Genomic DNA, 16606 nt, shown 5'->3' with positions numbered 1-16606 from the left:
TTTTAACTCCTTTACAAGAAGTATTAAATGTTTAGTTTCTTTATCCCCCACCCCTAAAATTAGCAAAGTGGACTGACCAAATGTTGTAGGAAAAAAATACTATAAATAACACCAGATCTTAAAAGGAGTATATCCAAGTGTTACTGCTCTGCTTGATGATGTTCATGGTAAGGGAAGGTGTGACTCTAAGTCCCTTGGAAGATGTAGCCAGCCCACCTGGCATCTCTAGCCAATCTTACCATTTTCAGATTCAGCAAAAGCAGAATCATTTTCCCAAGTACAAAACACATTGTCCTGAAACCAGAAGACTGAGCAGCTAACACATCATTCCTTGAGTCTCCTCTGATAAGTCATAAAGGAATAAAATACACTTTAGGGGTAACAGTGAGAATCTGGTGTTGAATTTTCCTCGAGTCTGGAGGCGCCAAGCTTTCATTTGTAGCAACCACAGTCTGTTCCAGTGTTTTGATCTCTTTCTTTTGTTTGTCAGTAAAAGTAGCATATCTTTTAGCTATTGTATCAGAATCTGTTTTTGCACACTGTGTTTGCATTTGTTTCTTACAGGATAAAAAATTATTTTAACTGCCTCAAGGTAACTGTTAATGAGACCAGTTTTTTAAGTAAGACAACGACCTTTGCCCTCATCTTCAGGGCCAAAAGAAGGAAACAAGGCACCCAGGGCTTTCTTATAATTTTGCGATTCATGTCGTAGATAGTAATTGTATGACTTAGTCTGATATCCCTGTTTGGGGTTAGAAACAATAAATCTAATAAATAAGACAAACTAGCTCTTAAGAGTCAACCCAGCCAAGGCTACCCTTAAGAGTTTCTTTACTACCATCAACTGAGTGGTCAATAATTTTGTCCTGTTTCATAATTAAGCCACATGACCCAAACATACTGTCAACTGTTATCCCCTCTTCACTAAAGGATTACGTTTTTCCAAAGCTTTGGTTCTAAGCAACCATGAAGAGTTTCAAAAACACAATTTTTCTTATCCAGCAACTAGACAATGGGCTCCTCACAGGCTTCAGTAAAAACAAAAGTTAAAAACAAATTAGGTTTAATTTATATTTCTTAATATTCCCCCTTAATGTCATTCCTCTTTGTGTTACTTTCAGTCTCATAAAATTATTATTCGCAGAAAACAAAAATCCCTCCTGAACTCTCTGCTTTCCTGCTTTCTCACTTCAGGATTTAAAATATGCAAGGAACTTTATTATCAGGGAGGAAAATATAATTATGCCTCTCAATTTATGGGAGGAACAGTTGCTATGTGCTTGCCACAGGGAGATTTCATCACACCCAGAATTTGCATTGAAGGTCTTTTTAATAAAGCAAGACGAATCCCTGTTCCTGGAAGAGATGTCAACCTCAAGGAGAAGATGGACCATTGTTCTAGTGCACCTGCCTGGTCACAGCAGCTGAGGACAAAAATTAACTGTCAAAATATCCTTTATGTGAGGGCTAACCCTACAATCTTTTTATTGTGGTCAGATACATGTAATGTAAAATTTACCATTTAAAAGTGAACAATTCAGCAGCATTAAAAAACAGTCATAATGTTACACAACTATCATCACCATCCAGTCCAAAAGTTTCTCATCACCCCAAAAGAAACTTTGTACCCATTGTATCTACAGTATTTTAAACCATGGATTAAACGCTAGGTTTGGGATCAGCATTTCTTTAAGTCCTCCCTTCTCATCTCCAGTAGGTGATCATAGCTGAGAGCACAGACTCTGAAATCTGACTGCTTGTATTCCAATTCTGCTCCTGGTGCCTTCTTGAGTAAATACTCATTTCTCTGAGCTTCACTGTCCTCATCCACACAATGGAAACAATCATAAAACCTCATACACGGTTCTGAGGAATAAACTAGAGCATATACAACATACTAGGTTCAGGGACTGGCAAGCATTAAGAGCTCACTATACACTTTGCATGTATTTATTTAGTTTTCCATCATATCTTCTATGTACCAAGCACCATTCTAAATGCTGTGTAAATATGAGCTCCTTTAAAATTCTTGATCCCAAGAGCTAGTCACTATAATCAACTTCATTTTACAGAAGAGGCAACTCAAGCACAGAGAGGTTAAGTAACTTGCCCAAGGTTACGCAGCTTGTAAGTGGAGGCCAGGATGCAGATCTCCAGAGGCCATGCTCTCGACCACCCTGTCATGCTGCCTCTGTCTTATTACTTCCAGGTACCACACTCACATCAAAATGCACAGGCTAAGTCCTTCCTTATATTCTTTTTCTTCTTCCTGAAGCAATGTGATGCTGTCAAAAACAGAGAACATCCATGTTCCTGCCTTCTTTATCCAGCATCTTAAAGTATTTCTGTGTGGGCCTGCCTTTACTTTTTTCATGAAATGCATGATTTTACACAGCAGTCATCAGACATGCAATTGTATTTGCTCTTTTGCCCCATCACATTGTAACATAATCCACAAAAAGAATTTTATTCCCTCAAATGTATCTGATCTTAATCCTTTAATTACTAGTCATCCTTTTGTGCTTTCCATGTGTTTATGTAGATACAATATACCTTCTACACCCTGAGTGGCTGGCAGGCTCTGTGTGGCCGGTTAGCTCACATCCCATCAAGAACTGCATTTAATCCTGGGTACGACAGAAAGGTGAGAACTCAGAGGGGATGTTGGAGCTCTGCCAGGTGTGCCAAAGTCGTGGTGTCAGCTCATCCAGAGGCCAAGGGCACAATGCAGGAAACAGCCCCAGGCACGGGGGGCGGGGGGTAGCAAGCGAGCATGGGAAAACAAATACATCAGCTTCAAAAGCCCAAATTTGACAGAGGAAGAGTGAGGAGAACCAGTATCAGCTAAGCCCACGTGCACGCCAGTGTGTGGATGAGATGCCAGTCTAACAAAGACCACTTCCAACCACTATAAGTTGTCAGCAGAGATCCACACATTTAAACAAAGCAGGCCTACTGGAAATTCAGGGCAAGATGCTTTACTACATTAAAAGTAAAAAAAAAAAAAAAAAAAAAAAAAAAAAAAGTTACAAGTTCTGATAAAATAAATTTCCCTTGAGGCAAAATTGTTTTTCTTCATACCTTCAAAGGGTGTGTGTCAAATTCCATTTCTCCCCTTTCTCTCTCTTTTCCCTTAATTACAAAACTAACATATGCATCTTGTAAGGAGTTGAAACAACACAGAAGAATGCAGAGTAAGAGTCCCCCTCCTGCCCTCACCACCTTCCAACCCTAGTCCCCAGAGGCAACCACTGCCGACACTTTCGAATAAAACTTTCAGAATCCTTTCCTATTTTCCACACATATGCAAGTATTTTTGCACATATGTAAGTGTACATGGATATGCAAATGCATGGGTATACATACTCAAATACACAAAAACCTGACTCTTATTTTTCTTAATCATAGGGAAAAAGCATAAAAAAGATGAGCCAGATTGCAGCAGAGGCTGAAGACATACTGGATCTCCTCTTAAGAGCTGCTGACACTCAGAAAATACCATTGAATTGAAAAGAAGTGCAGAGAAAAGATTAAAATGAACAGATCTTTTAGCTGAGAATGAAACATCACTCAGTGAATGATGTTATGTATGTCTAACTCCGGACTGTGGCCAATTTAGTCGGATTGGTTAAATAACCACTCCTCCTCATCAGAATTAGGTCAACAGAATCACCCGCTTTGCAGATTTATGTTCGGTGATTCTTCAAATAGAAAACCGTTATTATTGCATATATTCATTGCAATTCACATCCTTGCTTATTTGATTTGACATTCTCCCTAACAGCTTGGCTCAGGCACTGCCCCTCTTGCTGAGAAAGATCCTTCCTCCACCCCTCACCTTTCTCCTTCTACCTAAAGCTTATTGCTCCCAGCACTAGGTCAGGTCCTACCACCACTGGGAGGGCTTTTTCATCGCTATGACCCAAGGACATCTCGTTGCCTCCTCAATCTTAACCTGGTGGGGTCTGCTACTTTGTGATCAACCAACCATTGCATGTGTTAGTTGGACTATAGTTCTGAGCAAGGGTATCTCAGGCATTTCCAGGTTACGTGGCATGATACACCTGGTACACATCAGAAGAATGTTTGATGAGAAATTTATTTCAATTGCTATGGACTGTGGCTAGATCTTGATCCATGTTCATGGCTTAAACCTCAAGTAAGAAATCAAAGATGATCTCCCCAAAGCTTGCAAGCCCTGGATTCTAGGGTAAAGGAAGGTAGCATGCCGACCAGGGTTTCTTAGCTTGGAACCCCCCTCAAAGGACTCCAGAGGGTCATTAAGCCCTCTGAAATCATCAGCAACACTGGGTGTGTGTATCAATGTGCAATGGGGGTGGGGTGGGTGGGAGATAAAAGCCCATGGCTTTCACAGGTGCGCCACAGAGCCTGTGCCTTGAAAGGGTTAAGAAACACTGCTTAGGTCACAGAGCAGACATATAAGGGCAAGTGTTTGAGGAAGGGGTGGCATCTGAGTAGCAGGGTGGGGGCTTGGGTAACAGAAAGGGCCCTGCCTCTTTCCACAGACAGAAGAGTTTCTAGGGGCATTTGTTTCCACGCCTCCATTTCAGCCAGCTGCTCAAACACTTGACATTAATAAACTATCTCCCTTTTGATACTTTTCAACTCACTGAAAAATATCCGGTCATGACCATAAACTCCCTTTATGACAGGAGATTGCAGCAGGGAGGGCTGTAACGAGAAAAGTGCCTCAGGCCAGAGAGGGTTTACATAAAAATGAGACCTGCACCTTAATAGGATCTCAAACCTCAGTACACCATTCCACATTCAGTTAAACACACGCACACGACGCTACCAAGTCCTCTTTCTACTGGAATGTGCTTACGCATAAGCGGTGTGAATGATCCCTAGAATGAAACATGGCTCTGAGAACCACGTACAACCCTTCAGTTCCTTAGAGGGTATTAGTAAGAAGGATTCTAGAGCACAGTGTCCAAGCCAAAGAGAAGTCTAGTGAGTGGAGCTCATTATTTCTGAAGCTTGTCATGCCCCACAATAGAAAAAAACAAACAAAAAAACCCCATGTCATTTGCTCTGACTTAAATTAGAACTGGTTTCCCACTGAGTGGTGTGTTGAATCTTCGGTAGAATAACAAATGACGTCTTAGACAATCACACATTCATCTTGGGATGAGAATGAACCCAGCAGTATTTAGACATATCTCAATTTCAAATGATGGAAGCAATTACCCCATTACAAGACGAGAAGCAAAGTCTGTATTTTCTGGGAATCAGGACATCTGAGCCTGCCATTGATAGGTATGTGACCTTGGACAAATCAGTTAATCAGATTTTCCTGGTTTGTAAAATGAGGGGGGCTGGATTCTGTCTCCTCTCAGCTTCCTCCCAGCTCTGGCATTCTGAAGTTTATGTTATCATTCCAAAGGCAGAGAATGGATGAAGAGATTTTTGATTGGAAGGGAAAAAAAGATCTATCCCACTTTAAGACATGAATTCTTGGAAATCCATGCTGGATTATGGATCTGTAAAATGGATCTGATCCTTGTATTAGATATAGAAATAGGCTGTCTTAGATAATTTACTACTTAACATTTTAAACTTTAGGTTTTCTGATCTCAGCCTCTCTGGAGGTGAAGGCCATTGAAACAAACACCGAAGTACAACATCTAGAAGATGTTTTAATATGCCCATTTTAAATGGTCATATATCAAGTTTTCTGCAGTTTGGTTTGTCCAGGACCAAAACTTTCTTTTTATTGAACAACTCACAGCTCACCCATCACATGACAATACAGGACCACGTACTGGGAAACAGGGAGGTCTCAGTGAATTTGGTCGTAAAAGATCAGAAATTCTTTTCAATGTAACTCCACCATCTTTTACCAATGTCTAAGAAGGTAAGAATAATTTATGTCCTTTCACGACAGCATTTCACAAGAAAGCAAAGGGCATGTACACATGCTTCTGACTTGGGAAAATTTTATTCCAGAGCTCAGAAGAAAAGGCACAGAACAGGCTCACAGTATGTCCGAGCCTCTTTAGCTGGAAGAATTAGAACAGTCTCACCCAGGGAATGGTTTGTCTCCAAAGATCAAAGGTCCGCTGATGTCAGTTACCTAGGAAGTAAAAATAGCTGAGAAGATGGATCAAAGGGATATTTGCACTCAACAACTCAGTTCTGGAGTTGAGAGAGCAAGACGATCCCTGGAATATGCTGTAGACACAGATGAGCTTCTCTGAGTTGGTATGAGAGATGTGCCAATAGCCACGTTCCTGCCTAAAAACCTCCGTAGCACTAGGTTATCTTTCTGTATCTTTTCTTCACAATGAATTGTTCAAGAATCCTAATTTTCCCTCAGTATATATTTATTCAATTACTCCTGAAATATGCAGCTGAATTTTCTATCTGGGCAAAATGTACCTCCTTTAAGTAAAGGGGAAATCGTATGTTAAATCAATAATATTGAGTGACTGATGATCCAAATAACTCCACATTAGCTTTACATACTGTGGCCTCTAGATCTTTTATTTCATGAAGTTATGAAGACCCGCTGTGTGCTAGTTTTCCTCCTGGGTGACGGTGACACGGGGAAGGTAGGACAACACACTGAGTATGACAACCACAGAGAGCCTTTTGAGGCAAGAAAATTATGTCTCTCTATTCTCTCTGGTGAAAACTATGACCCACAAAGCAAGAGTACAGCATGCCCATTCAATTCCTCCTTCTGATACTTATTAACTCAGCTAGTCTCTCTGAACATCAGCACCCGCGTCTGTAAAATCAGAATAATACCTATGTCATGGGTTAGTTGTAAGGATTAGGTGGTACGCGGCACCCTGAATGAGTCTGCTAGCGCTGCTGTCAAAAAATACCCCAGACTGGGTGGCCTCAACCACGGACCTTCATTCTCTCATAGTTCTGGATGCTGGGAGTCTAAGATCAAGACCCCTGCAGCGTTGGTATCTCGCTAGCCCTCTTCCTGGCTTGCACATCTCTGCCTTCTCACAGTGTCCTCACCAGATCTCTGTCATTTCTTCTTGGAAGAAGACAAAGAGGAGCCCTGCTGACAGATTACAGCCCCAGTGTTGCGACCTCAATTTTAACGACCTACCTAAAGTCCCTGTCTCCAAATGCAGTCATGTTGGGGTTGGGGCTTCAACAGACGAACTTTAGGAAAACAGACTTCACTTTGTACCAGGCCCTTCACACAGTCCCTGGCATGTTCATCAGGTGACATTTATTGAGAGCTCACTATAATTGCCGCTGTTATTTTTGTAATGACAGGAGTGAAGACTGTTTTCTCCATAAACTCAAGACAAGTTAGGACGATTGAAAAAAGTAAAAGTGAGAAAGAAAATGACTATCAAATCTTTCTCAAAAGCCCCTGTCCCCACATCACCTTCTCAAGATTGTTTTTCTCATGTGGGGTTCAGTACCTGTGGACCGGGGTGCCTACTGGCACCCGTGACCCCCCATCTGATGCTGGTCATGAGTTACGATACCCAGCCTCTCGGTTCCATCCTGCCTACTCGCTCCCCCAGCCCATCATTTTGCAGTCAGTTCATCACAGGCCTAAGCAATGCACTGTCACCTGCTGTAGTACCAACACAGCTATTCTGCTCCAGAAGGCAGGGTCCGATCTGCACCCAGGAGCCATTACAGCATTTCTGTTTGCTTTAATGAACAGGCCTCTAAAGCAGAACACTTTCCAAAATGAACTTCCACAATAGTCACTGTACTCTTCTCTTGGCACAAGGAGAAAAACTTTCACTTTAGGAATTTGTGACCATTTGGTGAAACCTTTGTTGTACACGGGCTTCCGATGTAAATTTTTGGGTAAACTTCAGAGAGAGAAGCTCATAAGGAATGGAAACTGTTTGGTCAGTCTTTGATGATGCAGGAAAAAAAAATCACTTGTTCCAAAGCGCTAATTCACAATGCAAATACTACATAAAAATCACTATTTTAAGTGCTTGCTTACCTTGTCCAAAACAAATGCCTGCTGAGAATCTGAGTGGGAATTTACAGGTAAGACCCTGGAGTCAGAGACCCTTACTACTAATGCTGGTTTCTCTAGAACCAGATGGGTAAAAACCAGGGGTATAAGGATTACCCAAGGCATGAACACATATGTGTCAAAAATAAACAAGAATAACTTGACATCCAACAAAATTTTACTCAAACTTGGCAACTACAGGTAGTTGAGCAAGTGTAATGATAGAATCTTCCCAAAATACAATATGGTTCAGTAAGCGGTATTCTTATTTTGTCTCAAGATTAAAAAAAAAATCTAACGGGTGATATTCCGTCCCTATAAGTCACAGACACCCACAGAAATCCTTCTTTACCTCAGCTAGCCCCACCCTAATCCAAGGCATCATCTTCCCGTACTTCTGCCCCTCAACAAAACTCTTTCTTACTGGTACGCTGGTTCACACTCTTTCCCTTCTTCCAATCCAAAGTTTTCTTTTTTTAATATATTTTTAATTGTGGTAAAGTATACCTAATGCAAAATGTGCCATTTGAACCATTTTATGAGTACAATCCAACGTCACTAAGTACATTTACAATGTTGTGCGACCATTACTACCATCTGTCTTCAGAACTGCCTTATCATCCCGAAGTGCAACTCTGTACCCATTAAACAATAATTCCTCCAGCCCCTGGTAACATTTATTCTACTTTCTATCTCTACCCATTTGCCTATTCCAGCTACTTCATATAAACGGAATAATACAGTATTTGTCTTTTCGCATCTGGCTTATTTGACTTAGCATTAATGTTTCCCAGGTTCATCCGTGCTGTAACATGTATTAGAATTTCTCTCTTTTTAAGGCTGAATACTATTCCATTGTACGCATATACCATATTTTATCTATTCATCTTTCAGTTTCTAGAAACTATCAAAACTTTTATGGTTTTCATGTATGCTATTTCCTGTGCCTACAACATTTCCCCTTTCTTGGTTTTTTTCCTCAACTTCCAGGTTTAATTTAAATAAAACCTCAAGGAGTCCAGCCCTAATGGTCCTCGGCATTCGGGTCCACCCGTCCTATCACTGTCACTGGTCCCCCTTTACGTCCTTCACAGCACTTGGTTCACTGAACAGCTGTGTCTTTGGTTGCTCTTTTCTCTGGTGATTCTCCAGTTCCCCCAACATAAGGGTCTTAGCCGTCTTATCTACCCTGTATCTCCATGCCTGGCACATTGCTGACCTACAGTGAATAATTATTGCATGAAAACAAATGGCGTTGACTATAGCACACAGGCAGAGAAGTCTTGTCAAGAAGGTTGGCAGGAAACAGGAATACTCTACAGTCAGCAGTTGATGGGCTGGCACACATACCAAACTCAGCTGAAACATGCCCACTCTGGCCTACAAATTCAGTGATCTGGAGAACACACCTAGCCAAAAGAAGGCACACTGAGTGATACACCATTAAAAAAAAATATTTTTTTTTTACAAGATTCCTCAATCCAATGCCACCACTCATGTTACAGCTTTAGGACACAATACTTAATAATAGTGAAGAACAAGCAGTTATTCCATGCCCAGGCAGTTTAAGACAAAATACTTCCAAAGGTTCTGGTAATGCCTCCACTGACATTCATAGCTGGAGATAATTTACATCACACCAGCTCCACTCAAGACAATTTACCAAAGCTACTGCCTTCACAACACCCACTGAGAGCGACATTAATCACAGACTCAATGGGGCTGGGGGGTAAGTAACCAGTGTGGCTGCTTCACAGAGAACGGGGAACAAAACTGGCTCCCAGGTGGGGGCTGTCCCCTGCCGCAGCATTTGTACAGCTACAGCAGGAAGTTATCAGCACAATCCCTAGTTTTCTCTAGGGAACTGATTTTGAACCAGAAGCGCCACCAGGAAACAGAACAGCCTGAGGGTCACCAGCACTGACTCGGGAATCAGAGCTGGTTTGAAGCTTCCCTCTGCTAACCATGAGGACAGGGTGACCTTGGGTAAATGACTTCACTTTTCTGAACCTCACTTTTCTTATCTGCAAAATGAGGCCCAGAGACCACCCCTTCAATATATACTAAGAACATGAGTTCTAGAAACAAACTGTTTGGGTTCATATACTGATTTTGCCTCTTGTTAGCCACATGCTGATGGGAAAGCTGGACAAGTCCCTCCCTGGGCCTCAATTTCCTCACTGATCAAGTAGGGACAAGAGTAGTCCCCCGTGAACAGCTGACACAGTTCTTAACATGCAACTCAGAACACGGCACATAAGAAAGGCCCAGAAAATATCAGAAATTTCTGCAGTTTTTATTCTCCAGGCCATTCTACTAACTCAAAGATGTTCCTTGACACAGCGACTGAAAGAAGTTCTCATAGGTACCCATCAAGGATGCTTTGGGTAGTAATGCCAAAGGGTGAAATGAAATATTCTATACATTCTTAAGATCTCTGGGACAAAAGCGTTCAGAATCCCCTACAAACAGAGCTACTGAAGCAACACCTTGCATCCTGTGCCATGTAAGAGGTAAGGAGAGGTGAGCAGGAGAATGAAAGCCTATACGATGGGGTGTGGAGGAGGAAGGGTGGGAAGACACTCAGAGATAGGTAACAACGTCCATCATTCACAAACAATTTTCCATTCAATTTCAGGAGTTCACACACTTCAAATAACCCCTGCCATTGGACACTAGAATGCGTTTAAATCAGACTGCCTGGGGGTCCTGACAGACCAATATTGACTCCTCCGAGAGGCTTCCTTGGCACATTACTGCTCCCATAGGACAAGGCCATTTCTCAGCCACTATAAGCACAGGATCCCTACATTTCAAGTTCTTCTCTGGAGGTTCTTCCAAAGTCGCTCTTCCATTCTCAATGATGCCACGAAGTCTGCAGCCTTGCTCTCTATGCTGATGACCATCTCCTTGCTTACAATGAAGCAGGGGCAGCTTGTTCCTTTGACACAAAGTATCCGAGAGCCTGGTCCATGCAGGGCATTGTGCTGGGGGCTGGGACCCAAACAGTGATCGACAGGCATCGGTCCTCAGCGAGCTCACAGCTTAGAAAGTGAACCCGCAGAGTCATCTGGGAGTGTGGGGATGGCAGGAGATGCTATGGAAACAGACACAGGCCTGAACCAGGGTTGGGGGCTCAGAGAGGCTTTCCAGGGAAGCCGTCTCAAAGCAGAGCTAAAGAGGAACCCGAGCTAACCAGCAAAGGGGTGTGAAGGGTAGCAAAGGAAGGGAGAAGACCATGCCAGGGAAAAGAAAGAGCATCCTGGACAGTGTCAATAGGGGACTGGTGCCTCCAGGGTCTTGAAAATCTGAGTGAGTGAAACTCTAGAGTGTAAGACAAGTAGTGGTCTGAAAGGACCTCCTGGTGGAAGACTTTGAAGATGATATTGGAGAGTTTTGATACTATCTGGTAGAAAGCAGAGATTGAAGAAATTTTAAGCTGAAAAGTCACACAGTTCACGCATCCACCAATCCTGAGGGACAACTACATTTTGGTGACAGGATCACGTCCCCAGCACCCATGAGACACATACCCGTCGGTGTCTGCTTCTCAAGCATGTGTCCAGAGAACCTAGGACTCTGTGGTGAATAAGGCCCTGCCTCTGCCCACAGGAGGCTCTCTGCTGAACCGAGGTCTCTTTGTCGAGACAACAAGATGGATGACAGAAACAGGTAGGGACATTTAGGAAGCAGAACCGAGTGCAGTCGTGGCTCATTCACAACAGCCCCTGGGGACACACAGTGGAAAAGAACCAAGAAATTGGGAAGAGACACCCCATAGGACCTTGGTCTCCATGAAGACGACACTGGGCTGGCAGAGGAAGAAGGTACCTGAGGGGACATTCGCTGGGTGTCCCTCAAGGTAGGGAACGATAATGAAAGCAGGCACAAAAAATGCATGACATCTTAAATGAACAAGAAAGGCCAGCTCACACGAGATCCCCTGCAGCCTTCTTACAGAACATTTAGAGTTTCTCCAAAACACTCTTAAAAGACAATTAACCTAATCTGACACATTACAAAGTCATTTTAAATCTCCATTTGGTGAATGAAATAATACATTCAGCAGCATGTGTGTGTCAGTGATAAGTCAGTTTATCAAGGGCCAGAGGAGCCCCATCTCCAAGCAAGGGCCTCTTTATGAATCTGGGGGTAGCAATTATCTCCTACCAGCCTTGCCACCTGCAATTTGGTTGCTTGTGATGTGGTCTGGCTTTAAAAATAATACCAAATTATCTGTAGGGGCTCCCGTCCTGGGCTCCCAATCTGAGGGCTTACACTGAATACAAGCAAGTTTAAGGGAGGAAACAGCCCCATCCTAACCATGCTCTTCAAGATACAACTAAATTAAGGAAATTCTATCTCCTTTCCTTGAGTTTTATTTATTTACTTATTTATTTTGAAGTCTAGTCAGTTTACAATGCTGTGTCAGTTTCTGGTGTACAGCATCATGTTTCAGTCATACGTATACATATATATATTCCTCTTCATATTCTTTTTCATTATAGGTTACAAGATATTAAATATAGTTCCCTGTGCTGTACAGTGGTAACTTGTTGTTTTTCTACTTTATATATAGTAGTTAATACTTTCAAATCACAAACTCCCAATTTAGCCCTTCCCACCCCCTTCTCCACCTCCCTGCTCATAAGCACAAGTTTGTTTTCTATGTTTGTGAGTCTATTTCTGTTTTGTAAATAAGTTCATTTGTGTCTTTTATTTTTTAGATTACCTTAAGTTTTATTTTTAAAAAGGTCATTTCGTCTTTTCATTGCCATTTCATGCATTTCAAAACTAATCCCTTTTAAAGAAACAAGCCATTGGGGGCCATCCAGATACATAAATCGTAATTATAGGATTCCCTTAATTAATTTTGACAGAGGATTTCACAACAAAGATCCCAAGCCAGTCTCGTTTTCCCCAGAAAAGCACTGTGCATGTAATCTTTATTCACAGGGCCCTCTGCTGAAGATAGAGAGTTTAAAAGCCATCCTCTTTAACTACCTTATTACTAACAACAGGAACAAATAAGTGCCTTTGCAGTTCCATCAGAAAGTGGCACTCAAACTGTCCCAGCTGGCATGCATGTGGCCCCAGAGGTCACCATTGTTCATTAGCTTTACCTGTGATAAGATCTGGAGGCAAAAATGGGAGCTAAATATAGGGCCACTGACTGGATTAATAAGGAAAATAAGGCATTCCAAAGAAAGTCATCAACCAAGCCCCGAGAGATGCTAAGTCAGTTGCCCCACCATGTTCAGACTGAGTTCCTCCACAGTGGAGGCCATACTGTCCTCGTGGCTGGATTCCGGTGCCCAGCCTGGGGACTGGGTGCTGTGGGTCCCTAGTAAGTACTGTTGCATCCGCGTGTCAGTCTCAATCTCCAGCATCTCAGCCACGTAATGTCCTCCAGTCCTCCACCATTTCCAATTTCAAGAGGTAAGAAGTCTTTATTCATTCCCTCACAATCATCCTAGCTAAACAGACAAACCAACCTACTTGCTCTACAAAACCTTTTTACATCCTTACACCAACTGCTTTGAATTTTTATAGTTGGGTCTAGTGGATCCCATTCCCCCATCCACTCACTCACTCAGATGTTTGCTGACCCCACACTCTGGTAGAGCTCAGTGGTCCCTGCCCTTCAAAAGCTGACAATTCTGATAATCACACCAAATCAGGGCCACTTGCAGGGGGACAAGAAAAGCAATCCCTGTTTGTAAGTATGTCTTTTTATCCCTAGACCTTGAATGGTCCACTTTCTGCAATTCAAAAAATGCACCTTGAATCTCTTATCCTCTTATTCTTTGCACAAGTAGTGCTGATGCACCATGAACTTTGCTGCTGCTTATAAACCTTACCTGACATGGACACCCCATCTCTAAGCTTGGGCTCCAGGGTCTTCCAAACTCTAGTATGTATGCAAATTCCATGAGGGTCGTCTTTGATTCAGCAGGACTGGGGAAGGGCCTGAGAGCCTGCATTTCTCGCAAGCTCCCAGGTGTCACCGTGCATCTGGTCTGCAGCCCATGCCTGGAGTAGGAAGGGGCTGATCCCCACTGAGAGGGCACTGAACTCGCTAGTCACTGTTCAAGTAAACAGAACACCTCATTTCCCCTGTGGGTGTTTTTCATTTTCATTTGCAATCTCTCCTCAGTATGACACTCAGATTTTGCTGGTGTTCCCCGGTACCCGTAAAAACTAACACCACAACCCAAATTCGTTCCACATGAGAACACTGCCGTAAAAGCAGGCTCACTTCACTCTTTCCCCATTTGTCATTTCAATCACTGAAGACACACAAATTAAAAAGAGAGAAAGAGAGAGAGAGAAACAATGAAGTACTTAATGTCCCATGTTCCCCTGTTTATCTGAAGGTGTTGATTACCTCAAGGTAATTTTTTTCTTGTAAAGTAATTTATTTTAAGTAAAAAAAAAAAAAAAAAAGGTCAGGCAGCTATTTCATTTATCACTATTACAAAGGAGTCTAACCCAGTGATGGAGAAAGGGAAGGAGAAATTAATTACAAGTCAGAAGCTGCAATAACACTCCCGGTAATTGTGACAAAAATTTTAAATTAACATTTCTGTCACTGAGAGGAGTTTGATTAATTTTACAATTGGAGATGCTATCGCCCGAATATTGGGGGGATCGGAAGACAAAGCAGTCTGCAGTTTGAGATGTAGATGGCTTCTTTAAGACTCAGAATGTATCTGCGAGGCACCTTCACACTTTATTAACAGCTCAATCAGTGCCAGGCTGGAAATAATTAGCCAAGAAACCATGGAGCAACTGGCAAACCGTGTGAAAAGAAATACAAGCAATGAGTTTCTCTAAAGCTGTAACAAAGCAGACCTTATTTTGTGTTACAAAGTATCCTGGGAAGACCACTGTTGCCACTGAAATCTGCCCTTCGGGAAAGAAAACAACAGAGCAGGCAGCAGATACACTTTTCCTTTGGTATTTCCTTAAAGATTTTACTCTGGGGAGCAATGGAAGAGGACTCGAAGCCAAAATACTAAAAATTAAGAAGAAAGGAAAAGAGGTGTTAATAACATGTTAATAACTAGCTGACAATGTTCTTGCAGTGATGAATTTACCAATGATCTGTGTAGTATACTGGCCTCAAACTAATATGTATGACACTTATTTTAGGGCTTACTATATTTAGTTTAAAGCTTTATCGGTACTAATTTCTTCAACCCCCAAATGACCCATTTAAGTAGATTCTATAATCATCCTCATTCTGTGGCTATCCTATCTTGTGGCACAAGAGATTAAGAAACTTACCCTGGGTCGCACACCTGGAGAGTGATGGACAGATACTAATTCCCAAGCAAACCAGCTCCAGAATCCACAATCTTAACCAAGGGTCAGCAAACCATATCCCACAGCTTACCATCTATTTTTGTAACTAAAGTTGAACTGGAACACAGCCATGCTCATTCACTTCCATCCTGTTCATGCCTGTTTTTTCACTATGACAATAGAGTTGGGTAGTTGCAACAGAGACCTATGGCTCATAAAGCCAAAAATGGGGACTATCTGCCTTATATGGAAAAGGTCACCAACTCTTGCTCTCAATTGCCTCTTAGAAGACTCCCACATTAATTCATAGCATCTAGGAAAGAGCAAACAGTTGACAGACACTGTGGGTCACCTGAAAGAGCAAGCAACAGGGAAATGTGAAACCAACAGGGCGGAGAATTTACTTGCACAACGTGTATGCTAACTTCTTCATTTATTCAAGACGCTGATAACAGCACATGGGATTGCATTAGATTTTGATGTAACACCTATCATTTAACTTATGGAGTTTTGAAAAGCGGGACATACAATTTCCACATCTTGACTCGTATAGTCAAGAGATGGTAGTTTCTAGCATGGATCACTGAGATGTTATCAGGGAGGCAAACCTTGAGAGAAACAGGATTCATGTCTTTCCAGAGAAAATAAACGGAACTTCACGGCAAATTACAGTTTGAGACTGTTGCTTGCATTGAGGCTTTTTAGGTCTCTGGGGAAAGTTTGGAACATGCAGGCACTTTCCAAATCCCACAGGATGAAAAAAGAAATATAAGCAAAAAAAAAAAAAAAAGTAGTATGACTTCCCCTGAAGTCTGAGTTTTTTAACTGTATAGGATGAGAGACAATCTTGATATAATTAGGGGAAATGGGAGGGAATTATTGACAATGACTGACATGTGATGTTAACAGATATTAATTAGCACTCAGTAGAAGTCTGTGATCTGAAATGGAAGCCTGGTGTAAAGCAGTGAAGGAGGGAAATTGAGAGAAAGTTAGCTGGAAAGGTCACCTTTAACACCCAAGGAATATTTATAACAATAGTTCATCTATAGGAGCAAAGGGGGAAAAAGCTCACATATTAAAAATCAGAAAGAAAAGCAGACACTGAGAGATAATTTCCAAACTAAAGAGAAAAATCCAGGAAATGCAAAGTGCTAGATATTAAAATATATTTTAAATTTATGGAAACTAAAATAATTGCATTGACCTAAGAGTAGACAGGTGGGAAAAAGAAATAGAAATAAATCTTAAAATATGTACACAGTCAATACAGGCAAAATGGGGCATTTAAATCAGTGGAGATTTTTCATAAATGGTGGC

At 41.8% G+C, this 16606-nt stretch overlaps 1 long non-coding RNA gene across 1 annotated transcript in view; it reads right to left on the bottom strand.

The window, feature by feature from the left end:
* The window catches only part of LOC116283963 (uncharacterized), a 256977-nt gene that overhangs the window by 185059 nt on the left and 55312 nt on the right, over positions 1-16606 (bottom strand). The window lies entirely within an intron of this gene.

This window comes from Vicugna pacos, chromosome 17 (assembly GCF_048564905.1).
Source record: "Vicugna pacos chromosome 17, VicPac4, whole genome shotgun sequence".
Taxonomy (NCBI): Eukaryota; Metazoa; Chordata; class Mammalia; order Artiodactyla; family Camelidae; genus Vicugna; species Vicugna pacos.
This window is presented reverse-complemented; position numbering and strand designations above follow the sequence as displayed.